The 10,821-nt window shown below is 35.1% G+C and overlaps 1 pseudogene; it reads right to left on the bottom strand.

Annotated features, from left to right (window-relative positions):
- Positions 1-879: 879 nt before the first annotated feature.
- On the bottom strand, positions 880-2,928 carry LOC143530835 (scarecrow-like protein 14 pseudogene; annotated as a pseudogene).
- Between the last annotated feature and the right edge of the window lie 7,893 nt (positions 2,929-10,821).

Raw genomic sequence — 10,821 nt, 5'->3', positions numbered from 1 at the left:
AGATGTATAAAAATGTTATGAAATCTTAAATTTAATAAATTTCACACTTCAAATATGTATATGAATAATGAAATTGCATTTTAGTAAAATACAATAATAGTAAATGTAAAGCCTATCTTCACGAGCCAAATGTTCAAAGGTGTGAGCGAAATATGTGAGTTCATGGTCACCGATAAAAGACTATGTAGCAGTTTACTTAGTGTACTTATCGCTCATGAGCTAATCGAGACCAGCTCGTTAAAAGCTCAAATCGAGCCTAAAAGTAAGTTTGATTTATATACAATCCCGCACACAAGTTTCACTTATGAGCTCGAAATGGCTCACGAAACCAAACCAGCCTGTTAATATATATGCAGCTTTTATTTAGTGTATAAAATATATTTATATAATTATATTATAATAAAAAATTGTATTTGTAAAATAGTTAAATAATATAGTGTGCATATATTATATATGAAAAATAACTATAGATGTATATATATAAATAATAAACCAGCCAAGCTCAAGCTTAATAAACTACTCACGAACTGAGCTCAACTTTAGATATAGATTTCGAAACGATCCGAGCTCAAGCTCGAGCTATCGGGAGTTAAACGATCCAGCTAGTTTACAGCCCTAGATGGAAGGTGGTCCTTATCGAGATACGACCCTCATTGAGATGGGTCTGTGACACTATGTTATTCTGTTGCTAATGAACTACAGAGTTGCAATGACAGATTAGTCTCATAATCTACTAAACACATTTTTACAAGTTTTGGTACTAATTTAAGATGATCAAATGACTAATGGAAGTTGGGATTACATACCTCAGGGAAAACGAAGGTTGTCCATGATGCACAAACTTGAATGCTTCATTTATCAAACTTTCCGCAAATTGCCAGTAGCATCCTCATAACTTTATTATTATTATTAAGCCGGCGCCCATGAAGACAACCCGTGTATAATCCGTCCTTTCCACCCTTGCAGCATCCAATGACCAACTTCATCAATCCCAAAATCCTTATGTGGGTAACATGACTTTGCTCTCTCTTTAGCCAACTTCAAGATTTCTTGATTAAGCGGAAGCTGTCGAAATCCAGCTCTTACATTACGAACCTGCCACTGCTTATACGTTTCTGGCCTCTCAATTCTCTCACCGCCTTCACACGCAATCACATTCATTGCTTCTCGCCCCCAAAACACCTTCTCAATCAACACTCTATCCGGGGTCTCACGTGTTGCATTTGCCTCAATCATATCAAACATAGAAGAAAAGAAAAACAAAGCTTCCCTAAACCTTGTAATAAAAAAGGGGGCGTTGTAAGACCCGTTAACAACACCTTGTATAAAGATAGTCGGTTTCATTCGCCAAATAAGGTTCAACACTTTATTCCTTGGACAATCCGCCATCACTGTCTCATCAAGCAAGTATCTAAACCGAGACGCGCAGTTCACAATTAAAGTTTCATCATTCTCAAGCTCAAGATCGTCAATAGTAATTGTTTCCCATTTCTGAGCTATGGCTTTAAACTTAAATGGGACATTAAACGTTTCTGCATAATTAGCTAGCCTGCTTCCCGTCTCCTCGACCCTCTGGGACGGTTTGAAACCGGGACATGGGAAGTCAATGCCTGTGATTCTAAGCTTAGGTGGCCCACCGAGCCGTTTTGAGAGACGTTGTATGAAACAAGGCCAGTGGAAGCCATATAGAATTCCAAAATCTACTATATGCAGCTTCTTTGTATTACGTGCTGTATGCAAAATAGTTTTATTAGAGAAAAAATTGGAGATTTTTAAAAACGGGCAGCAGCTGAGATACAAATGGTAAGATTTCAATACTTCAACAGCCGATGTCGGCCTTGAAAGGAGAGTGTTGTATATTTCAGTTCCCGAGCCTGCCATGCGAGCTTCAAGCCCAGCAGAGAAATAATGGGCTAATCTTTGCATACCATCACCCGTTGGTGACGAGTGTTGCCTTATTTGTTTCAACAAATCAACAGCACTCCTTTGATCATTAGCTGCAACCGCTTGTGCACAAAGGGTCAACAAAGTTCTCAAGTCAACCACATCCTTTTTCACACCTTTTTTACCTCGACCCTTACCCGTATTACCCTTCGTTTGCACTCGATTCACCCCATTGTGGACAAAATTACCTTGAGGCAGGTTTTCACCTTCACCACAAAGTAACACGTCATCAAACATCTTTGACCTAACAGTCGGCTCGGTATAAACTGCAGACTGTTTTGTAACCCTTCCATCTTCAACAACGCTATTAGAATAAGGGTTTTTCCGTCCTCTTGATTCTTCATGTTTAGCCTCATTAGTCACCGGTTGATCTAAGATCCTACTTGATTCACTAACATCTTTTTGAAACTGTATAGCAGATACACTTTGAACACTCACAGGTGAATCAGCTAAACAATCTACGACACTACTGTTATTGTTCGACCGTGAATCAATATTTGAAAACACAGTTGGTCCAACTGGAACATTATAATCACTAAAATCAGATCTAAAACCCGTACCAAAACAATCATAGTCCTCCACGGTAATCTCATCTCTGCAATTATTATCACACAGAGGTACTGTCGGAGACTCATTTACCATCAAAACATCATAAAACGACTTCTCAGCAGCTCGAAGAGCAGCCGACTCATGAAGCGTGCACGTCTGCTCTTCTATATTTTCCTCCATCAGCATCTGATTTATATACTTAAAAACCACATCACTGAGTTCAAAACCATCATGTACGTCACTGTCATTGTTCGAGCTAGAAGATGGACTAGACCTTCTAATACTCAGATCAAGCGGTGTATGACTCACATAATTCTGATCTAAACGCGGTTCTGTCAGATTCAAGGCGTTAAACGCCTTTGGATCTGACAGAACCGTGCTAGATCCATTAAAACTTAATCCGTTCGGATCCTTCCATCGCCCGTCCATGACCATCTATCTACAACATATATATATAATAATCATATTAATCAACTTCAAAATCACCTAAATCGGTAACGATAAGCATCTGATCAAACAAAACGGAACTATACAACTTAATAAAGTAATATAGAGCTAGGTAAACATTAGTTAAACGTATTAACATGAAATATAACAGGAACAAATAATTACGAATAAGATAATTTTGGATGAGACGACTCATGTCGTATAATAAAATTGAAGTTATTATGGAGTCTAGCATAAGCATATACAATCAAGTGTATTGATGAATAGATGAGAAATGAACCTGAAGTAAAACCCTGGAACCAAAAATGAGGGAAGAGGACGACGAGGGCGTTGACAAGTTTAAAGGAAACAGAGGGAAAATCTGGGCCGTTCGATATTTATAAAATCAAATATATTTAATAACCGTTGAACTGGTTAAATATTTAAAAGGTAGTTGTATTCAAACATCACCCCACCCCCTCGGTATGTTAACAACTATATACGGCTCGTATAGGGGCTACGCGTATAGACCCTGTATAATTGACAAACGTACTTTATGACAGCTTTTTCAGTCTATATGGCTTCGACGTGTTATGACATAATTCTACCTTATACGACTCGCATAGCCCCTCCCAATACGACTCGGATAGAGGCACCTGGTGGGAATAACCTATGCCTATTTAAATTGCTTAAACTGAAACAAGTCAATCGGTTTGATCAGATACCCGATGGTTATATTTAAATAAATCTGTTGTGATGTGTTAATTATTTGTTTGACGTTTTGACAGCTTAAAACCTTATAACAATTTGGTACCGTCGAATAAAGGAGGGAAAATAAGAGAAAAGGTAACTTGATGTTGATATGAAGCAAAAAGAGTTTACTAAAAATAATATGAAAGTCTCACTGTCACGCTACATCCTGACTTTTATTATATCTCTTTTTATATAGTTATTTTAAATATACATTTACAGCCTATTTATCATTTTAAGCTTTTATATAAACTAATGATTTTAAAACAAGTTAGTGTAACAATGAAGTCAATCGATACGACTGACATAACCCAACATATTTGTTTGTTGTTTCATGAAATCACAGTTAGCCATTCAATTGGAAATTTTTCATCAAAAATTTATCAACCTTCTTCATATACATTGTTCATAGTAATATTTCAAAAAATAAATTATACATGTAACTGTATTTCGTTTATTAAAGTAGGGTTTGAATCAAATACAAATAAAATTAACATGTAAATTGTGAGAATAAAGTAGAGTAATTATATATACAAGTAGAGTAATATTACATCTAATTACTCTACTTGTATATATAATTACTCTATTTGATTTTCACAATTAGCACATTAATTTAATTTATACGTTAACATTCCCATATTAAAGTATATTCCAAGTTGTTTGAAATGGATGTATTAATAAAAACAAAATAAAAACAAAACCAATAATGAACAATCAAAAACATTAATTGCTAGCATATTCATTACGTATATACAAGATGCATATAATACTTAATACTTTGAAAGAAGTCTACTTTTATTTATTAGCAAATTTATTTCCATCAATAATCTTGTTGCCCGCTTGCCTGCCACTTTATTGTAATCGTTTTATAGTAAATCCATCAATAATCTCTGTAACTTTTCACTTGTACGGATTTAAACACATCACTTTTATATTATAAGAGTAACCACTATACCACTAAATCAGGGCCGGCTCGGGCATAAGGTAACGTGGGTGACCGGTTGGGACACTTACTTTTTGGGGGCACAATTTTTATTTATCTATATATTTCTATAAAAAAAATATGTATATTTAATGTTTTACCCTAATTATATAATAACTAACTTGGTATAGTGGCAAAGGGGTATGACTCTCAATCAAAAGGTTGTAGGCTCTAGTCTCACTTGAAACATTTTTATGCTTATTTTTATATAAAAAGTTAACTAAGTAATCCCATTTAAAAATTTAATTGTTTAAACCAAATAAAAAACCATTTACATAAGGCCTAAATTTTTTTTGCTTATATTATTTCGTTACTTGTTAGGGTCTACGGGCCTTTTTACTTCGGCTCGGGCAAGACATATAAATTCTCGGAGACGGCTAGGGGTGTTCAAAACTATCCGTATCCGAATCCGCATCCGAACTATCCGATTATCCGTATCCGAACTATCCGAATTTTCGGATATCCGAATCCCGGATATCCGAAAATTCGGATTCGGATTCGGATACTAGTTTTCAGATTTTTCGGATTGTTCGGATATCCGAATTATCCGATATTATAATTATAATATTTTTTAATTTTTTTTTGTATTACAAAATACAAACCCTAGATCTATTTCTTTCTTTACAATCCGCCTCTTTTCTTTACTCCAGGTTGTCCACCCTTGACCCTCCGCCGTCCTCCAGCCTCCTCCGGTCGTCCACCCTCCTCCGACCGTCCACCGTCCTTCGGCTGTCCTCCACCCTAATAAATTATTGTTATTGTATAATTCAATAATGACGCAAGGGTTTGTTACCATTTCTCGACACTACCGATCAAATCCAAAAGCAGGAGCAGATTTGAGGAAGCCGAGGCCCTTGATTCTCAAGAGGATTGAGAACCGAGCCAAAGATTATCTGGTGAAAGCCATGATTCTGGTGGCCCATAAGGTGGTTAGGTCCAAAGCCCTGTAATGTCAAAATTTTATTAGTTATTTTTTAATATTAAAGCAGTTTTTTTTTCAGATATTCGGATATCCGGGTACTTCGGATATCCGAAATTTCGGATTCGGATTCGGATTCGGATAGTGATTTTCACTATCCGAAATGTTCGGATATCCGAAACTTCGGATATCCGGTTTTGAACAGCCCTAGAGACGGCCCAGCACTAAATCATTAGAATATGCATTCATATCAATTTAGATTATAAAAAATGTGCATGTTGTGGTTTTCCCTTCAAATACTGTCCTTTTAAAACGGAGTTTTTTTTTCTCTCTCTCTCAATTTTGGAATTACCTGTGTTGAATAAGTTAATTAACTTTAAATGAAATCTAAATTATGTACGTCGCAATTTCTGTTCGGGTCCTAAGTGAAACATATTATATTTGGAAAAGGCGTACTTAAAATCTGGAAAGTTTATTGTGCTAGAATATTACACGAATAAAACATTGAACGAAAGATATGATTGGATCTCAGATGTTTGTTTAACTTTAAACTTTAAAGGGAAGTTGAATGCTAAAATATAATATATTAAAATTCATTGTTTGACGTGTTCTAGAGTAAATTCTGAGCCACATCTTAGAATATACTTTCTATCACCATTCATGTTATTTTATTATTTTGATAAATTAGATTTATTAATCCTATATTTTTATAGAACCTTATTTTGAAAATTAACACTCACCGGTCCCATCTTTCATATCAATTATTTTCATTGATCTCCGTTAACAAAAGTTAACCCTATTAAATTTTATTTGAATTTCAGACTGATATTTAAGATGTTAATCAGAAGAATGATACAAATCGATTGATATGAAACTTACCTTGAAACGGTGCTCCAAACGACTTGAATTTTGTTAATTAAAAGTTTAAGCATTCAAATTGAAGCATCGTTTTATCGTTTGAAGCATTGTTTCGAGATAAGTTTTACATTAATTGGCTCGTACCTCATTCCTATCGGAAGCCGTAAAACATCAGTTCGAAATTTGAAAAAAAAAAACAAAAACAAACACCTTAACTGAGTTAACTTTTTTTTAAAGAATGTCCAATGAAATCAGTTAGTGTGAAAAGTAGGACCGATGACAACCATTTTTTAAGGTGGGGTTATTATGGCCAAATGCAAAAAGATGAGATTATTATAATCCTAATTTGTCTATAATTTTTATTCTATATATTTCTAAAACGAATTCATATACTATGATTACATGTGTCTAAGGATATATTGGTGATATGGTGGTAACTGGTAAGGTGTCTTCTTTTCATCTTTGAGGTCGATGATTCAATTTATGTACGTTGCAAGTATATAACGTTTATTAGAAGTAGACTAAGGATAGTAAGAAAAAAGTGAAGTATATTTTTTTTCAGGTATAAAATGATTTACTCTAACAAGGTGAATTTCCAACTATTTATTTTATATAAATAGTAAAATGCAAATAGTTTTATACACGTATATGCATTTTCATCGAGGTCTGAGCGGTTTTTCCTTACAATAAAACGTTATGTGGTACATAGAGAACCATTACAAAAACTGTTAACTTCTTTGTTCCCAACAGTCTGTATAAATTATCTGACGCAAACTTTAGCATGCACGCCAATTTGTTGAACCCCCAAAACCCGACACCGGATCCGGTGGATGAGACGGTGCCGGAGACTCAACCGGAATGGGGTGCCGGTTCAATCCGAAAGCCCCGTAAACACAAAAGAAAGCCCCCGAGGAGCCGACAGCGGAAAGACAATACATACCGTGGACTGAGGAGAAGGAAGAATTTCTCGCACGTGATCGGGTGGTCGTTTCAGAGGATCCCGATGCCGGTAAAATTTTTTTATTATTTTTTTTCATTTAATTAAGTATTCTTTAAATTAATAATAATTGTATAAATAATTTTAATTGTAACCAATTTTCAAATACGTTGAATATTTTAGAACAAAGTAGTTGAAAATTGGGTAAAGCTTTCGGGCACGAGGCCGGATTACCGGAGTAAAGAAAGTGTTCAAGCCCATTGGAGGGTTGTAAACACTGCTTGCTAAAAGTTCGACGAGATCCACAACCGATTAAGCAATAGCAAATGGAGTAGCGGCAAAAACGACGCCAACCGTCCAGTCGACTTCATAAACACCCGAAATGGCTCGAACTACCCACCAGTCCAGTCGATCAGCGATCCGACGCATCATCCCGACCGTCAAAAAGGCCAAAGACCTCGTATTCCACAAATCTAAGCACACCCGTCTCTGAATTCGATGCTCGTAACTTCGACCTCGTTGATGAATATGAGGTTAATTTATGTGACGGTGATGTACAAGAGTTTTCTAGACCCCCCGGGAGACGAAGTAAAAACAAGGGGAAAAATGTGAAGGGTTCGTCGTCGGCACGATTCAAAAAGGGGACCCGTAAACACGTGAAGCGACTACAAGATATGTTCGGCCGTTTTGAGATCGAGAGTCTGGACCATCATGCTACTATCTGTGCTAACCCCGAAGCCAATGCATGCTTTACCGATTCATATGCATTGCGGCAAATGGAACGAGACATCTAGTTCTTTGCTCAATCGAGGAAACTGAAACAACCGTAGAATTTGAAGAAAAATGAAAACAAAAATAAGGGAAGTATACGGCCTACGAAATTAATTTTTAGTTTTAATCTTTTTTTTTATAATTTTTTATGTATTTTTTATTTAAATATTTGTTATTTAATTTTTATGTATTTATTTAATTTAATGAAGTTTTACTTGCTTTATAAGAAGAAAAAAAATAAAAATGACTTGACGATGTGATTCACAATATTGAGCTACAAACCACTACACCCTAAAATGAAAATCGTGACTGCTGACGTAACGTCACATAGCCTTACATAACTGCTGACGTAACGTCACGTGACAAAATCGTCCTCCAATATAGCTCATCCACTACACATAACTTTACATAAAACTTAATTTACATGAGGTAAAATTTAGAGAGATTAAAAACAACCAGCTAAAGATGTCTTTACTAGAGGACTCAACATTAACATTTCTATAATTTGTTATGCAAATCGTCTGTTCGAAAAAATATAGAAATATGTGGCAAACCAATCTTACTATACATATCGTTATGTTCTATAATATTTACTATAATATAATATTTAACAGTTACTTTTTATTCTATATTATATTCTTTAATATATTCTAGTTATATGGATGGAGGAGTCAAAATTTCAAATAGTTAATAGCAAAGATTTTAAGAGTTTGTTGAATTCTTATGCATGTTGAATTTATGTTATGTGAGCCTAAAGAAAATGTTGATGCTTAAGTGTCAAACATGTATTTTTTCTAATTTATAGTCTATCGTCTTATTCATTCTATCTATTCATGGGTTATGAGTCAAAATCATTTTGTCAATTGAGTTATAAAATAGAGTGTATTTTATTAATTATTGAGTTAAGTGTCGTTTTCAAACCCGAGATTTGACCAACTACGTAACTTTAGTGCCTTAATTCATAAGTATTAAGAACCACATTAACTGAAATAACAAACCTTATTTATTTTTATCATTTGATAAATTTTGTGTAATACACGGGTTCAAAAGCTAGTTATCCATATATCAAGTAAAATCAGTTTAATTCAAAATTTTAAAACAAAATAAAAAGAAAAAAAAATCAACTCCTTAAGTAGTCAATGAGGCCGTGAGAGCGAATGAGATATAAAGAGGTTCATGCATGTGGACACACGGTGTTTTTTTTTTTTTTTTTTTTTTGTATCGATAAAAGTAGTCTCTATTTATGTTGAATGTCTAGAAGCTGTTTAGATAGAATTTTCTAAAACTGATATTATCAAATACAATTTAGTGTGTTGTAGAGATTAATATTTAAAATAATATAGGTGTTTTGGTACATATGTTTATTTAATAAAAAAAATTATTTATTATATACCGTAAAGTGTTAAAAACTTATTAAACTTTTTAAAGTTGGTGGTCTTTCAAGTTAGACACATTTTTCAAAATATATGACATTATCATACTTGAATAAGTTTGTTATAAGCTTTTAGAAAAGAAAATGAACTATAAAAATCATATACGTTTAAGAAATAATAAAAAGTAACTAAAATTTATCATTTACTTGTTTTACCCTACGACCTCCAAGTTAAAATAACCCTCATCTAGTACACATTAATCACCAATGCGTAAATGTCCTTGGTTCATAAGTAAATGTCCTGCCTCTTAAATCACCAATGCGTTTTGGGCTTGATGGTAGTGAACGAGAGGAGAGCTCCACGGTTAAGCGTGCTCAGGTGGGAATAGTAGCAGGATGGGTGACCTCTTGGGAAGTCTCCACCTGGGCAACCAAAAACAAATCCGTGAGCTCTTCCTGGGCAAAGCGGGCGATAATGGTGGTGCGAGGGGCCGGATGTTACAAGTGGCATCAGAGCCACTCTTGTGCCGTTCGCGATGGAGGGGCAAACCTCATCAGAGATGGTGAGTCCCTAGGGGTGTCGCGAGGTACACCTTAGGCGAATCCCACATCCTGGATTGGATGGTGTGGCAAACCTCATCGAGGACGATGAGTCCAAAGGGGGGGGGGTGTTTGTAACACCCTAGGCAAATCCCACATCGGCCGTGGACAGGAGAGATCATTGGTTCATAAGTAAGGTGTTGTTTGTTTTTTCAGAGGTAAAACGTCTGCAGTCTACGGACCACATCTGCAGCAGAAGAGGTTGACCAAACCTCTGCAATCTGCAAGAAGAAGACTGTTTGTTTTTTAATGTCTGCAGACTGCTGAAATATTTAAATAAGCTGAAATTTAAATAAAAAAGTCCTTCAACATCGAAATTTAAATATTAGTCAAACAACACTGAAATAATATTCATAAAACCATAATAACATTTTTTTTAAATCATTTGTTCCGTACTTTGCATTAACTGTTCAGCAATTTCATCTCGTAACCGTGTCATGCGCTTCAAACTCGTCTTATCAGCATCAACGTACACATGAGTAGTTCTAACAACACATTGGGTTTATCGTATTGTGCAAACAACCTGTACAATAATGAAACCGCATGTTGCAGCAGAGATCAAGATATATAACAAAGCATAGATGGATATTCTACTCCCCAAAGACATGAATCTTTCCTAGCATGGTGCTGCAAAACACTATTTGTATTGGGTAAAGACTTTGTCCGCTTTAACAAAATTTTGGTCAAATTGCAATACATTCTTATGCCTTTCA

This window comes from Bidens hawaiensis, unplaced genomic scaffold, assembly GCF_021521415.1.
Source record: "Bidens hawaiensis isolate Kalapana, Puna unplaced genomic scaffold, B.hawaiensis_p1.1 tig00009039_1, whole genome shotgun sequence".
Taxonomy (NCBI): domain Eukaryota; kingdom Viridiplantae; phylum Streptophyta; class Magnoliopsida; order Asterales; family Asteraceae; genus Bidens; species Bidens hawaiensis.
This window is presented reverse-complemented; position numbering and strand designations above follow the sequence as displayed.